Here is an 8670-nt window from a genome sequence, read left to right on the forward strand (position 1 = left end):
ACCTCAGTTTTGTTTTTTGGAAACAGGCTGAATCCCCTCCCTTTGTACCCTATCTTCATCTGGACTCCAAGCTCAACTTGTAACAAAGGCCACGTCAGTAAGAATCCTAGGAATTACCTGTGAGGAGAGAGTCTTGGTTGGAATTATTAAACTAGTTTAATCCAAACTTGCAGATACCAGAACCCATAGAAAGGACAGTCCTGCCTGGGAATGGAACCAACACAGAAGAGAGCAGGGAACAGAATTGGCAGAGGTGAGGTAGACTCATGCATCTAGGCATACTTGACTTAGGATTGTCTGAGACTCCCAAGTACATAAGCCAGTACATCCCCCATTTTTACGCCACTTCCTTCACTTATGCCATTTTGAGCTGTCACTTGCTCTAAAACACTGGTCATGGCTTGGCTCACCCTCTATCATTTCTATCAAGCACTAGGTTGAACACCATGAAATTGCTGTTTTGGTAAGTCAGAAGTCACTGAATAGCAATCATTTCATATGGCGGTCTTACCTCCAGAGACAGGGCGCTCACTACCTTATTGTTGTGGCCACTCATTTAAAAATTCGACAGATTTAAACAACAGAAAGTTATTTTTCTAAAACCCATCACCCCATCCCATCACAGTCTTGAATAATCTCTGAACATATCTCATGTCTAGCTAACATTAGACTGCAAAATCCAGGAGAGACTCTCCCTCTGAGAGATTACTGTGTCTTTGTTCTCAACATAGTACTTTTAGTAATGAAGTCTAAAACATCAAACAAAAATTTTTTTTTTTAAAGATTTATTTATTTGTTTATACAGAACTGGGGTATAGGCCAGAGGCTCAGGGGCGCGAGAGGCTTCACCATAGACAGAGTGGGGAACAGAACAGGCAGATTGACGAAGTACACTGCTGAGGGGAGCAGAAGGCGGGTCAGGAGAGGTCTGCCCCGCCCTGTGGTCACCTCCAGGGCAGGCCGGGATCGAACTCATGCGGAAGTGGCTTTAGCTTCTCAGTGCTGTGTTTTAACCTGCTGCGCCACCAGTGAGGGCCCCCCCAATTATTTTTTAATGTAATGTTGTAAGCCATGTCTTCAGCTTTTTCTAGCTTATTTCAGATCCTTATAGTAAGCGCCAATGAAATTCACTGTGTTCTGTTTGGCGAATTGACCGGCCCTTCCTTTAAAAGGTCATGCTCCTGCCTACCAGGTCAAAGTCCTTGTCAGTCCTTTTCTCTGTCGTTGTCTCACTGCAGCAACATAAAGGCCACAGTCAAGATCTTTATCAGTCACATTTGTGCACCCAGGATATCCTTCTCTGTGTTCTCTGACAATTTGAGAAAAGCACCTTCTCTGTATTTGAGTCCTTATTTACTACAGAAGTGGAAGAGGATAAAACAGAGAATCAAGCCAAAAGGAATGTGTATGGTCGGACAATGATTCAGTAGCTTTTGGGTCTGGTTGTCCCCTCGGTCACTGGTCTCTGACTTGGGCTAGTAACCATCTGTGTTTCTCAGCCTTGGCCCTAGGAAGTCCTGAGAACTCAGCTACATGTCTTGCTGAAATGTAGGGTTCCTCATTCTGGGGTGCTCATTAGCCCATTCCTGAAGCTGAGTCAGGCAGTGTGTTACATAAGTTGGTTAAGCCATGGTAACAAAACGACTCAAATGTTTAATAGTGAAACACAATGGAATTATGTTTGTAGCCCGAGTCACAGTTCAAGTTGGCAGTGGTGCTGTTCTCAAGCTCAGGCCTGAGGTTCTCTCCACTTCGTGGAGCTGCCGTTCTCCAGGCCTTCACTGTCTACTACACCGAACTACAGAATAGACAAGCAGAAAGGAACACAGTTAGCATATTTTTGTGGGACTGAAAATGGCAATTCACTGCTGCTTGGTGAGTCCCAAAGCCTTACTTAGCCAAGTGGCAGGTGGGGAAGTGGTATTTAGCTACATGTTTCAAGAAGTGGATTTGGTGAACAGCTAATGGCCTTAACTGATGTCATTATGAGACAAAATTTACACTGTTGCACTGATCATGCACACATCTTTTCACTTTAAAATGAAATCCTGTCTCCTGGGTCAAAATCTTTGTCCATTATTCTTTCTATACTTGTTGGGCTTCAGCACAGGCAAACGTAAACATTGATGGCAAAGTGAAACCGTAGATCTTGCAAAATAAGCAAGATTTTAAGATTAGGAAAGCAGTTTTGGGGAACTGCTCTAATCATTGTAATTATTTTTAAGTCAAATTTTATTGATTTACTATTTGCTTATAAAACTATGTAATTTAGGGGGTAAAGTTCATGCCTTTCTATCAGTCGATACCTACTTTCCTCATCACCGTCAAAGCTCTAGTGATCACACTATAAAATTGACCCCTGTTACTTTTCCTTTCCCCCTCTCTTCCCCTGCCCCTACAGTAACCAGCATCTCTCTCACAGAGAAACTGATTTTTTAAAATTTTTTAAAAAGATTTATTTATTTATTCATACAGAACTGGGGTACAGACTAGAGATGTGGAGAGTGAGAGAATTCACCAGAGACAGAGTAAGGGAGCAGAACAAGCAGATCGACGAAGTACACTGCTGAGGGGAGCAGCGGGCGGGTCAGGAGAGGTCTGCCACACCATATGGTCACCTCTGGGGCAGGCGGGAATCGAACTCATGCGGAAGCGGCTTTAGATTCTCAGTGCTGTGCTTTAACCCGCTGCGCCACCAGGGAGGGCCTGATTTTTTTAATTTTAAGTTTCACTTTGTAAGGTTAAGTACCAATAGAAATCCTTTTTCCATTTTTAAGATGAAATTGTTTTCTTTACAAGTACATTTATTTAAGTGCCCTTTTCCTGTACAATTATCTTTGAACAATGAAGAGCTCATGCTTTGCGTATTTCCTTCCTTGGCTTGACCAATAAACCCAGGGAATAAGGAAGTAAGGGCAAGGCTGACATGATTTGTTCTTGGTCATCCCAGGCCGGGTCACCGTGATCAGTCATTTTTACCCAGAGGCACAGGGATGCCCTTTCCCCTTTAAACCCCACTGTAGAATGACATCCTCAGCTGAGTCCCCAGGGTCGGGTGTATGGAGGCCACTCTCTTTCATGGAGCACAACGTCTCTGTGATTCCAGCACCATTTTCAATGCCTGCATTTCCTTCGAGACCACAGATAAACACAGGAAGTCTCTCTCCTGGCCTCTCTGAGTATTCTGGCCTGCAATTCATTTGGGTCAAGAGACTGGCATGTAATTCCATTTAGGACTCAAATCCAGCTCTCGTCAGAGAGGAGTGGCCACAGTGCAAGACAATTTGGCTACACACTGATGTCACTGAATTCACAGATGCCTTTTTGATGTGGAGGCTCTGGTCCCTTTCAAGAACTGGCATCCATGGCAAATTGAGTTCTGAGTTGAAACCTATTGTTAAAGGGCTTGATGTCTACTTCAAAATTCTCGTCCATCTTGGGCTGCGCCATGGTCCTTTGAGATCCCTGGGAGGAGAAGAAAGAGGGAGGAAGGCAGGGAGATGAGCTTCTTCCCTTCTTCACCTCCCGGTGCTGAGGAGATGGGTGTTCACCTGTGTGTGGCCTGCCAACAGGTGTGAGGGGCCTGCGTGGCGGTTCACCTGAGAGCACCTGCCCTTTCTAGAAGCCCAACCACTCCTCACATCTTCAGACTCTTGCCAAGAAAAGTCTAGATTTGCACATGTTGCCTGTGTTTTCACTACTGCCTCAATTGTGTAAAGCCCAGTGTCAGACAGACCACACTTGGCCGCTGATCCCATCTGACCTGTCGCTCCTCGCTTACAGCCTCTGGCCTCAGGCATCACATAGCCTTCAGATAGGCCTGGAGAAGGTGCTGCTAGTCTGTTTCTTCAGTCACTGCCTCCAGAATGTGGTGTGTATGAAGATTCATTCTTTCTTAGTCCAGAAGAGCAGATGCTAAGCATTTTTAAATAAGTGGTGTTGTGGGGCAACCTCACTCAAGTGGTGAAGTTTGACAGAAAGAACCTTCACCTCACAGTGATGACTCATGTAACTGCTGCCTTTGGACATGGCTTTGATGGGGGCAGATTTCTCCAAGTAGAAAGCCCCTATGATTTTGTCATCATCTCTATGTTTGGGGTCCGCAGGCTGTACCTGAATAGGTACTCAAGAATGTTTGCATCCCTGTTGTTGACCGCTTGTAGCTTGTACATTTCACTTACAAACAAAAACTCGTGTGTGAAACACCTTATTCCCTGAGGTTTAGGTCATTGAACAGAGCAGAACAAAGATTAGGGAATAATGTGAATTAACATTTTGTCATGTGCCACAAATTTTACAAATAATACTTAATCTTCATGTCTCAGACAGAGATACACATTATCCTTATTTTTACAGGTCAGGACAGTGGAGGGTCAGAGAGAAGAAAACAGCTTGTCTAAAGTCAGTTTACAAATGATCCAGCTGGGATTTGAACCCAGTTCAAATGTAATTCTTGTCACTGTAACTCTCCATGAGTTCCACCAAAACAGATTTCCACTTTGCCTCTGTTTCCTGGAGGCCAGGAAGTATCAGAAATAAAACCCACATTGTTTTCAAAGATTGGCCGAGTGTAACGCACTTGTGAAAGGAGAAAGGCATTGAGGCAACCAGAAAGGTCTTCCAAAAATCTCAATGCCTATTTCCGGGTACAACAGACAATTGAACTTTCAGGGATTTCCCTTTAAAATCAGTTTGTTCTAGAAACAAATTTGTCTTCACGACCAAAACTTCTGTAGCAGAGATCCTAATTTCATAGTCACTCAAACTACAAAGTCTGTTTTTAAAATGCATTACTTTTGCTTTTTTTTTTTTGTTCCTTGTGTGTGTGTTTTTCAAAGTACAACCCCTGAAATCATCTTCAACTCTTTTGCCTTCCTCCAATTCTTATTAGTCACCAACTTCTACACATTCTTAATTTCAGGTGTCTATCCTTGACTTAGCCATTGAACATTACTCCCGGGACTGTTTTAATATTCCCTCTTACACCTCCTTTTGCCGCTACTTCCTGCCAGATCCATTTTAGAGCCCAGAGGCCATTGTTACACTTGAATCTCCTTCAGGCCCCCCACCATTGTGAGAAGCTGATCTGATCCCTCGTGGTTAAATCTGCAGTTCTTACGACTATTCACCTGTCCTGGGAGCTGAGTTTTAGAAGGGAAAACCTCTCCTCCTTGCTGACTGGTCTCATTGAGAATCTCAGACCACAGGTGTGTCCTCAGTGCAATAATACATTCCCAGCTTCCCTGGACAGCTATTCCAGAACATGTCTTCTCTGGCCTCCTGTGTCTCTACTGCCCCTGATTCTCAACCAATGCTCATGACCTCACTAGGAATAGAGAGCCAATCAGAAGAGGTGTTCCTCAAGTTCCTCCACTAGTCACCAAATAACTGACTTCCTTGTCTCCTCTGCATCCCAGTGCCTTCTCCCTTCCCCACCCCCACCTCCAACAATTTCCAACGCACAAGCCAGAATGATTACATGATCACTCAGAATAAAATCCAGGTTTCTTACCATGGCCGAGAGGCCCTTTGTTCTACCCAGCCACAGGTCTCCAATTGCCTCTCCCTCACTCTCTCTCTTTGCTGTCTTGTTCTGCCCAAACTGATCTCCTAGCTTTCTCTCCAACACCATGGGCACATTCCCACCCCAGGACCTTTGAACACTCTGCTTCCCTGATTTGAGTTCTCTTCCCCCCGAAGTAGGCACTTCAGCTTTCTTATCTCTCTTACATCTTGGCTCAGTGTGTTTCCAAGAGGCCTTCCCGTTAACCACAGCAGCACCTCCATGCCTGTAATTCTGTTCATTTCTGCTGCATTTTGCCCTTACCACCAATCACCTGACATCTTATACATTTGTTTATTGTCTGTCTCCTCCTCCTCCTGTGTAAGCTCCCTGACAGCAGGGCATTCGTGTCTTTGGTTCACAATGGTCCCCTGATATCTGGGATAGTCTTCAAACATGTTAAATGCTTGATAAGTATTTGTGGGGTGAATGCATGATCTTATTTTCTGCAGTTGGCTGCCTGCCCACTGGCATTCAGGGCTCTGGAGGACCTGCCCCCAGCTACAGGCTTCCTTGCTCCTTGCACTCTCCGCTGTCCTTTCTTGGGTCCCAAGTCCAGAAGAGCTCCCTCCTCTCCATGGTCTCGTGTTCCTTCCCCTATCTGGGCAGCCCTTTCTTTCTTGGGCAATATCTTTCTCTCCTGTGTAATTTTGGGAACTGAGGAATGTGATGCGATTGTTCCCTCTTGGTAAGGCTGGGTACTGTTGACTTTAGCAGTGGAGATTGTTCTGGATGTACTCTTGAAAGGAGTCAGGTTCTGCCTGAAGGAGAGTGAAGTGTGAGAGGGATTCAACACCCACATGTTCCTCTTGCACGTTCTAAAGATGAAAGGCCCAGGTGGCAAGGCACGCAGGCAGTTTCCAGCAGCGGAGACCAGCCCTTGCTGATGGTGCTACCACCCTTTGAGCCCCCAGGAAGGAAGGCAGCCTGACCAACACCCTGCTTTGGCTTGATACACCCTGAGCTGAGAGCCTACACAAGGCACCACTGAAGAACTCTAGGGTCAGAATGAGGGCGGCTTTAAGCCACTAGATGTGTGCAAACTTGCTGACTGCAATAGAAAGCGAATACGGTGTGTATTATTTTAAATTACACCCTGAGAAATAACATTCACCTCTAAAATAGGAAAACATCACCAAGAGATGAAATTTTCCCACACACACTCCTGGCCCATCGTGGCTTCTCCCTATCCCCTGTCTTAGGGGTATCAGCTTTTTTGGGTATGAATCCTCCCTTCCAGAATTTTCTAGCATTTATGTCCATATATGTCCACATCAATAGAAAATATAGCACCATGTGGTTTATTTTCTGTAACTTCAGAACACTTGTGCTTTACATGATAGCTGGGTGGAGGGTATATGGAAGCAATCAAGTTCCTCCCCACTCCTGCCATTAACATCAGTTGACACCTGGGCTCGTGTGCCCTCATGAGCGGGTGAATGGGCACACCTGAGGTGAGAGACAGAACCTATAAGGGCTGCGTCACAGCTGACTGTGCAGCCGAGAACAGTGGAGACCAGCGAATAGGCCACAAGAGAGCCCAGAAAGAGAAAAGATTCGCTGGGGCTGGGAGGCCGCTTGGCCCCCAGCATGCCCTGCACCTCACTACAAATGGTGTAGCAGGACCATTAAAAGCCTGAAAAGCCACTGAGGGCCCCAGGACTCTCCTTTACTCGATGCCCCAGTCATAGAAAACCTGCTCCGCGCCTTGCTGGCACTACACCGGCCCACCAGACGACAGAAATCTGATGTGACGCTCTAGAGCAGTTTTCCGGTCTCCCTGCGGGTTGCTGAGCCCTCTCCCACTGTTCTTGGATCGCAGCTCAAACAGGAATGCATTTGGGGAGACTGGGCTTCTGCCAGCTGAAACGCATTTAGAATGAGAGCAGACGTCACATTTCTTGTTTCCAGCCTCCAGTACTTCACAGCCAGGATGAAGTTGTTTGGTTATAGGCTCAGTTCAGAGCTACCAGGGAAAACGGTGGCGACTCTTGCCTACATGCGACCCTTCGTGGCCACCTTGCCTCTGCTTTCCTCCATTGCTGGAAAATCAATGCACCCTTCGAAAGGAACTTAAGCACAGCTCTCAAAGAATTGCCGACTCTCCCTGGATTTAAAAAGCAATGAACTGGGGTGTGTTTTAGAAACGGTCCTTTGTGCTTCATCTATACTTCCTCCGGGAGACAAGATGGGTCTCCTTTGACAGTGGACCACAGCCGGTATGTTAGGGTGGAACCTAGCCCATGGCGTAACCCCTCACCCGTCAGAAGCAGGCTTTCTGGGGAGGCTCTCAGAAATCCCCCTTTCTCAAGGGAGCATGTCTGCAGGACGCAGGGCCAATGGGCCACGTCAGGGTGTAGAAAGAGCACCCTGCTTTCCTGTCCTGAAGAAGATGGGAGCAGTGGCATGTCCTTGCTTGCTTGGCTAAGGTCATCTGGCCTGGTGCTTCCCTGACATCACAGTGACCCAAAGATCTCACAGACAGGCCCCTTCTTTCTTTGGCCTTTTGTGATGTTGAGTTGGAAAGCCAGTACAGGCCCCCTCCTTTTTCAGGGTGGACAGGAGACTGCACCATGCCATAAATCCTTGGACAGAGGGTCCCCACTAACAGGGCTGACATTTGCCGCCATCTCGAAATTGAGGTTTATCCACTCACATCCTGCCCAATGGTCCCATCCTGCCCAATGGTTCGCCAGGCTTCTTAGCCATTCAGGTGGGACCTTGGGGATTACGCAAGCCAGGTGTTGGGGGCTGGGCTCTGCTGGGCTGCCGCGTGGAGCCGCACCAGGCTTGCCTCTGTGCATGGGTATGGATGTGAGCACAGGTTTCAGTTCCTTTTCAGGGAGCTCTTCAAGTTGATGCAATTCCGGGACTTCACCCCAACAGGGAAAAAACGTGCTTTGGGTATTTACAGTGGGCGGAGTGTTCAAAGCAATCCAGGGTCGTTGAATACAAGATTCCAAAGGTGACTTCAGAGAGTGGAAGACCCCAATTTGGGGCCATCCACTCACTGCCTTAGCTGAGGAGGGAGGGTGAAGGTGTCCCGAAAACAGGAGGCTAACTCGCGGGAGTTGGTGAGATATTCGGGCTGCTAAGTTAAAAGCGGG

Source organism: Condylura cristata, unplaced genomic scaffold, assembly GCF_000260355.1.
Source record: "Condylura cristata isolate star-nosed mole 26May11 unplaced genomic scaffold, ConCri1.0 scaffold00033, whole genome shotgun sequence".
NCBI lineage: Eukaryota > Metazoa > Chordata > Mammalia > Eulipotyphla > Talpidae > Condylura > Condylura cristata.